This window comes from Engraulis encrasicolus, chromosome 9 (assembly GCF_034702125.1).
Source record: "Engraulis encrasicolus isolate BLACKSEA-1 chromosome 9, IST_EnEncr_1.0, whole genome shotgun sequence".
NCBI classification, from domain to species: domain Eukaryota; kingdom Metazoa; phylum Chordata; class Actinopteri; order Clupeiformes; family Engraulidae; genus Engraulis; species Engraulis encrasicolus.
The window spans coordinates 22736567-22751566 of NC_085865.1; the positions used below are offsets into that span (position 1 = coordinate 22736567).

The window sequence follows — 15000 nt, forward strand, 5'->3', positions numbered from 1 at the left end:
GTGTGTGTGTGTGTGTGTGTGTGTGTGTGTGTGTGTGTGTGTGTGTGTGTCTGTGTGTGTCTGTGTGTGTCTGTGTCTGTGTGTGTGTCTGTTTGTGTTTGTCTGTGTGTCTGTCTGTCTGTCTGTCTGTCTGTCTGTCTGTCTGTCTGTCTGTCTGTCTGTCTGTCTGTCTGTCTGTCTGTCTGTCTGTCTGTCTGTGTGTGTGTTGGGGGGATATGTGTACTAGTGTGGACATGTGTGTGTACATGTCTGTCTGTCTGTGTGTGTCTGTGTATATGTGTCTGTGTACGTACTATGTGTGTGCTTGTGTTGATGGGCAGTCTGTGCATGTGCATTTTTACTGTTGTAATATTGTCAGGAATGTGTGTTGGTTATATTAATATTGTGTGTTTGTGGTATACTGCCACTACTTTTATATGTGAAATTTTTAGTTTGCCACAAGGGCTCTTTTTCAACTCCATATCACCAAAAGATGGCTACGCAGTGGTGCATCTTCAAAGCCCTCTTAGGCTATTTGAATGTGTTTAAATGGGTTGTAGAATCTGTTTTGTTGCAAAACATATTTGTATGTTTTTTTATCTCTGAAATAACAGTTTTATTCATTTCTTTGTTCATTTAGTCTTCACAGAAAGTCCTAAGGTTCTGGAGTGAGGTCTTTATTTCTGTGTTTCACCATTTTAAGAAGTTGTTGTATCATCTCTAGTCCATTTCTTTTGTGTAGTTTTCATTTCACTGAGCCTAAAAAACCCTTTTCTTTCTCTCCCTTAAATTCACTACCTTCCTGGCTTTTTATGTCCTTAGAGGAACCTGGGATTTGTGTGCGTGGATCTAAAGTGTTTTGAATAAGCTCGCCGATATTCGGTAATAGTTCTCCACAGGGCTGTAGCATCAGATTTACAGGGCTGGGTGGAGTGTGTCGAAGGCTACATTTGGTATACGGTTTTGTCTGCGCTAAAATGGTATACTGTCCTGCAGGGGAGCCTCAAGAACTTTTTAGACTTTTTATGTACTTGGTGATGCTCCTTGATCACCCCCCCAGCTCACACCGAACTCTTGTTTATAAGTTTGGTTCTTTGAGGTTTTTTTTGAAGTTTGTGAAGTAATTTTGTACACCAATGTTATGTTTCTGTTCAGGCTTCTGTTTTATCACTGAGACGTCAGGAGTCTACAGTACTGTACCGGCCTTGGCCGTGCTGTGCCAGGGACTCGGGTTTGATTCTGGCCCAAAGTCATTTCACAAACTTCCCCATCTCTCTCTCCCAACTATTTCCTGTCCTCTCTTCACTGTCACTAACATAAAAATCTCAAAAATACTTAACAAAGGAGTCTGCAGTACCGATTTAGACACCAATGTGTGCGCACTTCTTTCCACAATTACTCAGAATTATGGTAGGCTTACACTAGTCTTTTTAGGGAGATTTTGAATTGCATTTGCTTTTCTCCACCAGAGTACAAAGATAATTGCTTGCCTTGTGCTATGGAAAAGTGGAAGGCTGAAGGTATAGGAGAGGAGAGGGAGGATATGTTTAATTTCTTGAGGATTGCCGTTATGAGACGCTCTATTCCCAGATCGCTGCATCATTTTCGTTCAGATAGATCCTCTCAAAAGAGCCTCTGAAGGGCTTTTCAAACATCACACTTAGAAATCTATGAGTGACGTTCTTCAAGCATAGGATTTGAAACAAAGGGACTCGTTGCCATGGGATATTGACATTGAGAGAGAAGCAACGAGGGGTTGTGAGTCTCTGTGCGTGTGTATGTGTGCTTGTGTGTGTGTGTGTGTGTGTGTGTGTGTGTTTGTGTGTGTGTGTGTGTGTGTGTGTGTGTGTGCGTGCCTGCCTGCCTGCCTGCCTGCCTGCCTGCCTGCCTGCCTGCCTGCCTGCCTGCCTGCCTGCGTGCGTGCGTGCGTGCGTGTTTGCGTGTGCGTGTGTGTGGTGTGTGTGTGTGCGTGTGTGTGTGTCTTGGGGGAGAGGGCGTCCTTCTTGAAAAAGAGACATTATACAGACTCCAGGCTTCAAAAGAATGGCGTCTCACCCAGGTTTTCGCCGGCGGATCGAGCCTGCCATCAGTCATATTGATATGGCCCCGGTCTTGAATACCGCTTTTGACATTTTGATAAGTTCAGGATATTTTTTTTTTGCTCCAGTGGGGGGTTTATTGTGGGTGTCTTTTGTCCTGAAGCATTTCCCTCTCGTTTTTTTTTTTCTTCCACCTTCTCTATTCGCCCCAGATCTATATATAGTCCTCTTGGCAGCAGTAAATGTGATTTAAGATCAATACGTAGGGATTGTCCGCTGTTTGACGCGGCCACAAACAAATGCCATGGATATGGCGGTGTCGGCTTGGACTTACCCGATATGCATATTTTTTCCTCTATTCCCTCCTGGCCACCACAACGCAACTTCACAGGGGCCCGCAGTCTGATCCACCTACCTACCTACCTACCTCTCTCCACTACACTCCCCACTACATTACAACCCCATCTCAATAATTCATGTATGTGCCACCACTACACCTCCCTCTCTGCCTCCCTACCTCCCTCCCTCTCTCCCTCTCTCCCTCCGCCCGACCAAGCCTGTCTCCAACCATTCCCTCCAATCTATCTGTCTCTTTATTCCTCTATGTCTCTCGCTCTCTTTTCTTTCTCTCATGGACTCTCTTTCTCTCTTCTTCTGTTTCTTTGTCCCTCATTTCTCTCTCCATCTTTTCTCTCTCCCTGTCTTTTGCTCTTTCCTTTCTCTCATTGACTCTCATTTTTTCTTGTTCTGTTTCTCTCTCCCTCAATCCTCTCAATCTTTTTCTCTCTCCCTCTGTCCCCCTCTCTTTATTACATTCCTTTTTCTTCCTCTCTCTGACTCCCCCCTTCTTTTTCTCTCTCCCCTCTCCCCCCTTCCTCTCTCCATCTATTTCTCCTCATTCTCTTGCGTATCATTGGGGGGCTGTGCATATGCATTCTTAATGCACTTTGCGATCCCTTCTTCTTCCAGGTTCATGCTTTAGCGGCTACACATGAGCCCCACTCTCTCTGAAAAGGTTGGTTTTTGTGTGTGACTGTCTCTGCCCTTGTACCATGTGTTGGAGTGGGCCAGCCCCGAAAGTAGTGCTTTCCTCTCCTGTCTTTCACCAATCTCTTATTCTCTTATATCCCTTTCTCTCTCTCTGTACCCCCCCACCCCATCTCTCTCTCTGTAACCCGTTCTCTCCCTCTTCCCATGTCTCTTCCTCTCTGTTTCTCGCCCTCCCTGCTCCTTCATGGTGTCTACTTCTGCCAGAGGAAGCAAAGAGAAGAGGAACAGGGAAAAAGGAACGGGGTTAAGAAGGCAGCACACATTAAAAATGAATGACACACTAGTGCGCTATATTATATATTATATTATATAAGCAAAACTACTCAATGTCATCTTTTTTCGCCAATGGAGGCTGTAGTAGGCAGGCCTGCTAGCTGGTATCCCCCAGGAGGACTGTAGGTCAGTCCCAGCTCTCTCTCTCTCTCTCTCTCTCTCTCTCTCTCTCTCTCTCTCTCTCTCTCTCTCTCTCTCTCTCTCTCTCTCTCTCTCTCTCTCTCTCTCTCTCTCTCTCTCTCTCTCTCGATCCCTATACCCATCCAGGCATTCGACAGAGCACCAGTAAAGGTGCATGGGCCTGTTTCCTGCATTCATTCTACCAGTCTACTCTTTTTCTTTTTCTCCATTTGCTTTCTTTATTTCCCCTCCTTCTTTGCTTGGTTCAAATCTGTGTTTCCCCTCTCTCACTGTGCCTCTCTCATACTGGAGAGAGAGAGAGAGAGAGAGAGAGAGAGAGAGAGAGAGAGAGAGAGAGAGAGAGAGAGAGAGAGAGAGAGAGAGAGAGAGAGAGAGAGACAAAAACAACACATTCATACAAGCAACACAAACAAAAACAGTCATAATACAGAAACATTTTCTACATCTCATTTGTAAAGACACGAGATATTTCAGAACTCCAATATATTTTGTGAACTTCATCCTTAGTAAGCATCTGTCAAAGAAATACATAGAGAAACACATATTTTACAAAACCATTTTCTACATTATTCTCAATCACATGACCGAGTCACGAGCCATGATGATACTCATGACTAGGGAACCCAGAATTCCATACAGAATTTGCATCCAGAGTATTTTTTTCGCAGATATGTCATCCTCCCTGTCTAGCCTGTTTTTGTGTACCCCATTCAATCTTTCCCTCCTCAAATTCTCTCTCTCTCTCTCCATCTCTCTCCCTGTCTTTCTCTGTCTCTCTCTGTCTGTCTCTCTCTCTCTGTCTGTCTCTCTCTCTCTCTCTCTCTCTCTCTCTCTCTCTCTCTCTCTCTCTCTCTCCCTCTCTCTCTCTCTCTCTCTCTCTCTCTCTCTCTCTTTCTCTCTCTCCCCCCTCTCTCACCATCTCATTCCATTCTCTGTGAAAGTGCAGAATGGAGAGCACGCCAGTCTGTTTGCGTGTAAACAAGTGCAGTAACGATGCGCCCGCTCCCGCTTCTCATTCCCGGCTCACGGAGGAGCCCTACGCAGGGTTCAGGGATCCCTATTTGAATATCACAGCCAGCCGATGGCTATCTTTACTCCGCAATTTACCTGTTGGAGAGAGAGGAACAGGACTCAGACAGGAATGAAACGAGAGAGAGAGATGGGGGAGAGAAAAGGAGAGAGAGAGAGAGGGAGAGAGAGAGAGAGAAAAGGAGAGCGATATGGGGGAGAAAAAAGGAGAGAGAGAATGAGTGTGAGAGAGAGAGAAACAGACAGACAGACAGACAGACAGACAGAGTACACAGAACATATAGACAGTCAGAGTGAGAGATAGGGACAGATTGACAGAGAGATAGAGAGACGGAGCTAGTGAGAGATTGAGAAGGGAAGAGAGGAAGACGCACTAAGCTCCAGATCGGTGCTGTGAAGTAAACAGGTAGGCCTACTTCTGCTTCACAGATTACCTTGGAGCTTTCTGTTTGGTGGGGAAATTACCTCCAATAGGTAGTGGTAGTAACGAATGGTAGCTATTAAGAAAGGCCTTTCTGCTGTTCCCCTATTCAATGTGGACGGTGTGTGTGTGTGTGTGTGTGTGTGTGTGTGTGTGTGTGTGTGTGTGTGTGTGTGTGTGTGTGTGTGTGTGTGTGTGTGTGTGTGTGTGTGTGTGTGTGCGTGTGCGTGTGTGTGCGCGTGTGTAAGTGCGCACGTGTGTGTATGTGCGTGTGTGTGTGTGATGGGCCTACCTTTGTGTGTGCCTGTGTCTGCGTGTGTGGGAGCGAGCATGTATGCGTGCATGCGTGCATGAATGTATTTTGCTGTATGTGTGTCTGTTTGAGGCTGAGGAAATGGCAGCACTTCTTAAGCAGATGGGGTTTAGAAGGGTGAGATAATTCATGCTGTAGCTACAGAGAAGAGGAAGGGGAAATCTTTGCTCAGTGACTGTCGAGTAATTGAAATGTTGCATTGTTTCCTAAGGGAAGCAGCACAGCTGAGCTATTTTTCAGTAAATGTTTGTACATAGGGGCGCATGGGTAGGTGGGTGTATTGTATGGGTGTGAAGATTTTGCCAGATATGTTCCATGCCTATTTAAGCTTTCTGTTGCGCTTTGTGTGTGTGTGCGTGTGTGTGTGTGTGTGTGTGTGTGTGTGTGTGTGTGCGTGCGTGCGTGCGTGCGTGCGTGCGTGCGTGCGTGCGTGCGTGCGTGCGTGCGTGCGTGTGCATGCATGCTAGGGTGCATCAGTTGCCCCCTATGAAAAGATATCGCCTTGGCCCTATAGTAAAAATGTTCTACACCCAGTAAAAACACACTGTGTAAAATATTTTGAAATTTGGATGAAGTCTACCGGGGCCACCAGCCCCCTGAAAATAGAAAATAAAGGTGATAGTCAGAATCTTGGAATAGAAATGGACATTTTTGGTGCATAAAGCTACTGTGAATAAAATTACTATATCACCTCAACAATTTCACTGTATTACCTTATCAAATTGACCTGAAAGAAAACCCACACAGGAAACAGAATTAGCATTAAAATCTGAGGCAGCTTGGGGTACTTGCATTTACAGAGATGGTTACAGATTCGTTGCAAGCCCCAAGTCTGCATCAGTTTTGGCCCAGCCTTTATTGTCTCGTTCTAACAAGTAAAATAGCCTACTAGCGTTATCTTTAAAAGTTATCAATCTTCATGTCAACTTGGAAACATCTGGCTATCTGCCAGGACAATTGTAGGAAGAGCCCCCCTGACTTGGAATGCAGGAAGGTCCCTCAGTTGACATCATCTTGGTCCTGAAAACGCATATGTAGACAGAAGACACACAAAGGCGGGTAGACAACTACTTATACAACTGGTTATACAAGTGACCTATTTCTTTATTAACTATAACTATGGCATACATACTCAAATGATTATATTTTCAATAATATGTTAAGAAATTATCGCGTCCCTACGTCTTCATATATCAGGGAGGACAATATTTTGAGTTCGGCTATCGAAGGACCAAAACATGTGAATAAAATTACTATATCACCTTAACAATTTCACTGTATTACCTTATCAAATTGACCTGAAAGAAAACCCACACAGGAAACAGAATTAGCATTAAAATCTGAGGCAGCTTGGGGTACTTGCATTTACAGAGATGGTTACAGATTCGTTGCAAGCCCCAAGTCTGCATCAGTTTTGGCCCAGCCTTTATTGTCTCGTTCTAACAAGTAAAATAGCCTACTAGCGTTATCTTTAAAAGTTATCAATCTTCATGTCAACTTGGAAACATCTGGCTATCTGCCAGGACAATTGTAGGAAGAGCCCCCCTGACTTGGAATGCAGGAAGGTCCCTCAGTTGACATCATCTTGGTCCTGAAAACGCATATGTAGACAGAAGACACACAAAGGCGGGTAGACAACTACTTATACAACTGGTTATACAAGTGACCTATTTCTTTATTAACTATAACTATGGCATACATACTCAAATGATTATATTTTCAATAATACGTGTATAAATGCAGATAATTTCTTAACACATACCCAATAAAAACATATTGTCTTGGCTGTGTGATAAAAATGTTCTATGCACAGTAAAATCACTCTGTGTAAAATATGTTGAAATTTAGATGAATTCTACCGGGTCCACCAGGCCCATGAAAATACAAAATAATGGTGATGGTGATGGGCAACCTGGATTCCAAAGCTGAAGTCCAGTGCCACATATTCCAAATGACATACCTAGTGTTACCTTTCCAGTTAGGGCATTTGGACAGGTAAAACCAGGTAAATTGAAATCTGTGGCACTGGATTGTAGCTTTTGAATCTAGGTCTGCCATTGTCTTAAAACAGAGGTGGACAAACCGCGTGACACATTTGCCCCAGCCAATATAATGAACCAGCTGAGCCTAATTACCACTTAAGCCAGGTTGATGAGGTAATTAGTGAAATCACCTGTATTGGGAGCACAAACAGAAGGAATATCTAAGCAGGTTGTGTATTCAGTCGATCCACTTACACAGACTTCAGTCTCAGGACAGACTGATGGTCAAACTGCTATATATAGGCAAATTTGCTCTTTTGCAACACAATATCAATTCCTTGCTGCCTTGGACCACTGCTAGTATCAAGCAAGAGATTGCAAAGCTGCATGACTGTTATATTTGTGTGTTTCACCTGTGGGCCTACAATTCATGGAGGAACATCTGTACTAAAGCTGTGAATGTGCCTTGGAATGCCTAGGCTACAAGGCAGTCAATACAACTGTATTGAAGAGTGCCATTACTTCTTTATCCCATCGCCTGTGGTAGTATTTCACTTTACTCCATCAGATGAGTACCATAACTTACCTGAGAGGCCCTTGGCAATGGACTCTGGACCTGGTGATACCCATGACATACCTAGAAGCCACTTAAGTACAGGTTTTGGGAAGCCACTCTTTCCAACATCACATACAGTTGCATTGTATGTACTCTATTGAACTACTGCAGGGATTTCTTGAAAAAACACAAGTCATTCCAAGGAGCATTCACAGCTTTAGTACAGATGTTCCACCAGGTATTAACAGCTATCTGTACAATCCTGTAGGCCCACAGGTGAAGCACACAAAAGTCATACAACTTCGCAATCTCTTACTTGATACTGGCAGTGGGTCAGCTGGTTCATTATATTGGCTATATTTGGAATATGTGGCACTGGACTTTGGAATCCAGGTTGCCCATCACTATCACCATTGTTTTGTATTTTCATGGGCCTGGTGGACCCAGTAGAATTAATCTAAATTTCAACACATTTTCCACAGAGTGATTTTACTGTGCATAGAACATGTTTTTTTTTATCACACAGCTGAGGCAATATGTTTTTATTGGGTAGCTTTATGCAGCAAAATCTCCATTTCTATTCAGGGCTGGACTGAGCGATAAATAGGGCCCGGGCACTTTTGGATTTAAGGGGGCCCCCTCATTATTATTAGTGCCGGAGAACTGACTCACCGGTGGGCCCTGCACCCTCATGGGCCCCTATTTTCAGTAATGTAAAAAATAAAAAAAAATGGGGTTCCACGAGGGTGCGGAGCTCACCGGGAAATGCCCGCCATGCCAGATGGCCAGTCCAGTCCTGTTTCTATCCAAGATTTTGACTATCACCATTATTTTCTATTTTCATGGGGCTGGTGGCCCCGGTAGACTTCATCCAAATTTCAACATATTTTACACAGAGTGATGTTACTGTGCATAGAACATTTTTATCACACAGCCGAGACAATATGTTTTTATTGGGTAGCTTTATGCAGCAAAATGTCCATTTCTATTCCAAGATTTTGACTATCACCATTATTTTCTATTTTCATGGGGCTGGTGGCCCCGGTAGACTTCATCCAAATTTCAAAATATTTTACACAGTGTGTTTTTACTGGGTGTAGAACATTTTTACTATAGGGCCAAGGCGATATCTTTTCATAGGGGGCAACTGATGCACCCTAATGCATGCATTTGTGTGCACGTGCACACATACGTATGTACGCATTCACATGTGTCTGTGTGTGGGTTTGTGTGTATGTTTATGTGTGTGCATGTGTGGGTTTGCTTTTTCATCATATTGACTGAGTTTGAGATTCATCAGTCTGTGTGTGTGTGTGTGTGTGCGCATCTGTGCGCGTGCGTGCATGCGCGGGTGTGTGCAGGTGTGCCGTACAAGTGTGCATAAATACCTGAAGTTTGCGTTGTCTTTTTTGCCCCATTTTATCCATGTGCGCAGTTGTTAGTATACCATGGCAGGTGCTAGTTTGTCACCGATCCAGTTTGCCAGCAACTGAAGATCACAGGCGGGTGCACTGCTCTGACATGACAGGCCTTCTCAACCCTCTGTCTACTCTGCCTCATTCACAATCTACTGCACTCCCTGCCAGAGTCAAACAACAGCACACTCAAAAATGTCAAGTGTTTTGTTTGAAGCGGAAGGCCTCATAGAGACTGACATTTCAGAAGGAAAAAAGTTTCTCTTATTTTTTTTTCAGCCCCATTTGACGAAAAGGATATACATTTTGTTCTTGCTTTTTGCTTTTTGCTTTTTTCCCCCCTCTGACATCGAAGTCTGAAGAATCACGTCGACAGGTCACTTTGATCCTGGTGTCGGAGTCGAGTTTTCACTTTAAAAGCTGTTGTGTAAAGGCGACAGCAGATGCAATCAGTGGAGCGGCAGCCAAACGTTTGTTGTTTGTGTCTCTTTGTTTGTTTGTTTGTTTGTTTGTATTTTTTTGTCTGTTTGTTGTTACTGTCGACTCAGTTCGCAAATAAATCTGTTTGAGTCTGTGCAGGGTTTTCCGACACATGCAACAGTCGAGTTAGTTTTACGGGTTTCCACAGCACTTCCAACATCCAGACCTCCCATCTTGTGACAGTTTTGTCTTTCTGGGTTAATGCGTGTCGGAGGAAGATTAGGCTAATGACCTAGGAAAAAAGAGGGAAAGTTGGAGCCGTCTAGACATACAAGGCAGAATCAAAGCTCCTTTCAGTGGATGGGATGCTTCTTCCGATTCAGAGAATTAGGGAATTGATCAAGATTCCTCCGGCTTTGATGGTTAAGTCACAGAGCTGTGTGTTGTGTGTGCTGTGTGTTGTGTGCTGTGTGCTGTGTGCTGTGTGCTGTGTGGTGTGCGTGCGTGCGTGCGTGCGTGCGTGCGTGCGTGCGTGCGTGCGTGCGTGTGTGTGTGTGTGCGTGCGTGCATGCATGCGTTAGCATATAAGAATCTCTCCCCACAGGACTGAAGGGATATTATGAGAGAGAGAGAGAGAGAGAGAGAGAGAGAGAGAGAGAGAGAGAGAGAGAGAGAGAGAGAGAGAGAGAGAGAGAGAGAGAGAGAGAGAGAGAGAGAGAGAGAGAGAGAGAGAGAGAGAGAGAGAAATAATCACACTGAATTGAGGGGAAAAAGACCAAACAAGAACCCCAAAATAAATCCCTAAAGGACAAACTACTATTTTGTATACAGTATTTATAGTAAAGATGCGTAATTATACCTTCACCATAAAAGTGAACTATATTGTGGCTGTGAAGGTGCTCAAAGAAAATGCTGCTGTTACACTGATATTACGAAATAATATAATTGAAATGTCTCAAAGAACATTATCCAAACAACGTTTGGCAATACTCTGAAGAGTATAGTTTGGACATAATATGTGGATTTTCAAATTAGGACAAACAATCAATGCAGAAAAAAATCATACAGAATAGAATGAGGGCAGCAATCATCCATATTCAACAATGAGCCCTGAAGTTTTGGCAACACTATAAAACAACAGTGGCCCCCAACCAACACCACTGTTTCTCTGTGACATGCAAAGAGCTGAATGTAGGCAGGAGAACGCAAAGTTTTGGCACCATGTATTGAAAGCTGTCTAGCTGAAACACTGTATGCTTTAAAATAAAAACCTGCCTATGTTAAATTATGATAAACTGTTACCAAAATAGCGTGCATCAGTAGATTGCACATTATAATGCACAGAATATATGCTGTTTTAATATTTCTTTACAGACTGTGTAGACTGTGTGGTCATACTATATAAACCAAATCTCATCAGCAACAACAATGTTTTAAACCCTAAAATATGATAAAAAAAATAATATTATATCCCACTTGCAAAAAAACATTTAAGTGTTTGAGGAGGGAACTATGCTTGAAGAAAATGGGCAGAGTCACAAAATCACATTTTTCAGCATGCTCCCCCTATTACATCGACAGTTCCATCAGCTCCAGATTTCTGGAAAGGAATCCTGTGAATGAATAAGAACAGACTCCAACTAGGAGCATTTTAAAATAGCACTTACGTACTTCCCGTTCATTTTTATCTGTGCACCCCTCAAATCTCTGACTATGAAGAGATTTCTTTTTTGGTGCATGATTTTTTTTTTTTTTTGCTTCAGCAAAAATGTTTCTGAAACGTTCATACCAGTGAAGCCTTCTAAAATTGAACTGAGAGAAAAATAGATGCAGGAAATCCACAGAGAGATGAGCATCGCCTCAAAGCCACCCGATATAGTGTCTGCAGCCCCCCACCTCACCCCACATCATCAGCACCATAACACCTCCCAAACACAGCAGTCGCATTGCAACCCTTTGCCCTCACCTCCCCCCCCCACCCCCGTTTATTTCCCCCTCTATTTCTCTCTTTCTCTCCACATTTCTCGCCCTTTACCTGATCCGTTACGTATCGATTAGTGTTATTTATTTTTTTGTTTTTTTGCTCTTTCTCTCAACCTGCTAGCCCTAACATGCCCCGGAGTGTCGGAACTGTATCTGAAAGAACCACCCACCCATCTCCACCAATTTCCCCATCTCCCATCACTCCCTCTGCTCTTCCTCCTCAGATGGGAGGAAATGGCCATTTGCCTAAATGGGGCATCCTTAGTCAAACCAGAAGCTGCAACTCCAATAATGAAATATAAAAAGACTATGGATCCTCTACATTTACAGTGGGGACATATGTACAGAATTGGCATGCTTTTTTTCCGTAATTGTAAATAAACCTCACTCCATTCACAACCACCAATAGCATCCGTTTCCAGCTCATGAACAAGGATGGTTGAGGGTTTGCGGCGGATGGTGTACTGTAAAGTGGGATGGGATGGCAATTAACCGAACAGATCCCGGAAAGCACTTAAAAGGTTCCCGACTTTCTTTTCTCTTCTTTTTACTTTCATTTTTTTCTATCTCAAGTCTCAATGACTCTTTAGAATGTGGCTTAAACAGGTTTTAATTTTGAAAGAAAAAAAAAGTTAATATCCAAAATATAAAGGTATATAATCACAGATGTGTCTTGGCTGTGCAGCAGTGATACGTGTTGTGAGCAGATGCATTTAAAATGTGTCAAAGACATAAAACTCCCATCAAAGACATGAGAAATATCTGATGGTGGAGATGTGCACATGATGATCTGATGGTGGAGATGGTGCACATTTTGAGCAATCAGAAAATAGTGTGAAATGTTTTCTAAACTCGCTGTTTGCAGTTCTGTAGAACTATTTTAATATTTTCTTCCATGTCATGTTGACATTATTCAATTCTATCAGTGAGATGTCCATTTTTAATCAGTTGAAATGATAATGGCCGTGCTTAGGACAGCAGGTTTTACAGGAGGTGGGAATACAGTAATGAAATACAATAAAATTACAATTAAGCCTTTATAACAAATGTACATATGTGTAACACCCCTTGATCACTACCATTTTTTGTTGTTGATGAAAACTTGATGATTTTCAACAAAATTGAGTGGGACGTGTTTTTACCAAACTGTCAAGAATCAGTGAGCTGTTATGTCACGTGACATTAGTTTAGTCATGAGGTCATGATGGGAGGGATTTAAAGGTGCACAAGATTACATATAGCTCCCTGAGCTGAGTGCAGAAGAGCATGAGCAAACCTTTTCTTCTTCCTCGTCTTTTCGTTCTTTTTTTGTAATTAGTGCAGCATGTTTTCCAGTGATCCGCACCGTCGTCTTGCCTGTGTTAGACAGAGCATGCTACAGAAGCAACCCCCCCTTCTACCCCTCCTCAACCACCCCCATTTAATTAATAGTGCTTCAGTTTTTCGCAGAGGACAGCTAAAGCTCCTCTATCTCTCTCTCTCACTCTCGCTCTCTCTCTCTCTCTCTGTCTCTCTCTCTCTCTCTCTCTCTCTCTCTCTCCCCCTCATGCTTCTGCTGCTGTCAAGATTTCAATTTTATGTTAAATATTTTGTAAAGGCCAGAGCCTTAAATCTCTGAGGGGCCGAGAGGGAAGGCAGTGAGCTGTGAACGTAACCATAGGCTAACAGCTAATGATAAGGACACAGCCCCGAGACGAGACACTGGTAATACAGTCGACGGATTAGGCTATCAATCACGCCAGTCTCAGGATACTGAAACTGAAGACAGTGGTAACAACAACAAAAAGAACAGAATGGGAAAGAAGAGCAGGGAAAAAGGAAGCTGTGAAGTGAAGAAAGAGTGAAGAGCCATAGAGAAATTAGGGAATAAAATCCATGACCAGAATAATGTTTCTCTTTTTTCTTGCTTTTGTTGTTGTCTCTCCTTTTCCCTCTTTCTTTCCCTCATCTGCTGTCTGCCTTTCTTTTCTGAACCTATTTTCACACACACACACACACGCGCGCGCGCACACACACACACACACACACACACACACACACACACACACACACACACACACACACACACACACACACACACACACACACACACACACACACACACACACACACACACACACACACACACACACACACACACACACACTACTGTCTCCCACATACACACACTGTCTCTTTCTCTCTTTCTCTCTCTCTCTCTCTCTCTCTCTCTCTCTCTCTCTCTCTCTCTCTCTCTCTCTCTCTGCTGGTCAAGCTGAATTGCCCTCCGGCTCTTTGCTCTTGAAATGTGCAGGATCCAGTCCGCAGCCCTTCAGGACGGAAGGAAAAACGACTGGACTGTCTCTCCGTAATTTGATTGTGCAGCATCATGGCTTGCCTGTGGCTCTCAAAGAAAAGGTGTTTAAGAGACCTTTTTCCTCACCGTCCAGGAAATAGCATTTGGCCTGACGTTAATGCTACATTCAGTGAGCCCTCTTCCCCCTTCCTCCGCTGCTTTCCTCCCCACCAGTCTCTTTTCCACATAATCATTTTAGATGAGCAGCCATAGGAAGGCTGACATCATGGAGTCCTATAGAGTGCATGCGGATTTCGAATGACTGACATGACTTAGAAACTGTGTACTTCGTGTTTGAGTAGTTTCTTTTCACACAAACTTTGTGGTGACAGCGTTCCTGAAATAGCACATGTACCTACGCACATATGCTAGTCACCGCCACATGTGGCCTCTCGCGACGTGCCCATATTTGGTTTCCTAGCGCAAGATAACTTCGTTCGTTTCTCCCAAGTCCCCCTAATTACATTAACAGGCAATAGAGAAGAAATTGGAGACAATTTGCAAGACATTGCGATTAAGGAAGAGATAATTAAGCTTTGGAGGCATTAGGCACGAAGGCACCAAAGAGCGGAGTTTTAAAAAGGCTTTGGCTGTCATTAGTTTCCATTACGTTACTTTGGTAAACGGGTCGAGCTGTGTTAGGCATTAGTCAGTGGCAGAGCCCACACTGTAGACTTGTTAGCGATCTATTAGCATTAATATTATTGGTAATTGTTTTAGCATATTTTCTCCTTCCATCCTTCTATTGGCTTCATTAATGTAAAGGACTGCGCCATCCATGCAGAATCTAATGTGTCACTTTGAATTACAAGTGGAATTATTTCACGAGCAAAACAATTCTGAGTAAATGTCTTTAAAAAAAAGTATAGTGTAGTGTGTGCATGTTCTTTATCTAGTTTGGCATGGAGAATGATTAGTTGGAGTTGGAGTTGGAGATTGCATGCAGAGTTTGTGTTTATCATATGCCATTTTATATACCCTTGCCAGAGATAATAACTAAGAAACACCATGGTCTGGGCTCTTTTTAAAAGCACTAGATTCTAGGTTCTTCGAAACACCATGTT

General features: G+C 43.3%; 1 protein-coding gene across 1 annotated transcript in view; it reads left to right on the plus strand.

The window, feature by feature from the left end:
- dpyda.1 (dihydropyrimidine dehydrogenase a, tandem duplicate 1) overlaps positions 1-15000 on the plus strand; it is a 290320-nt gene that overhangs the window by 233139 nt on the left and 42181 nt on the right. The window lies entirely within an intron of this gene.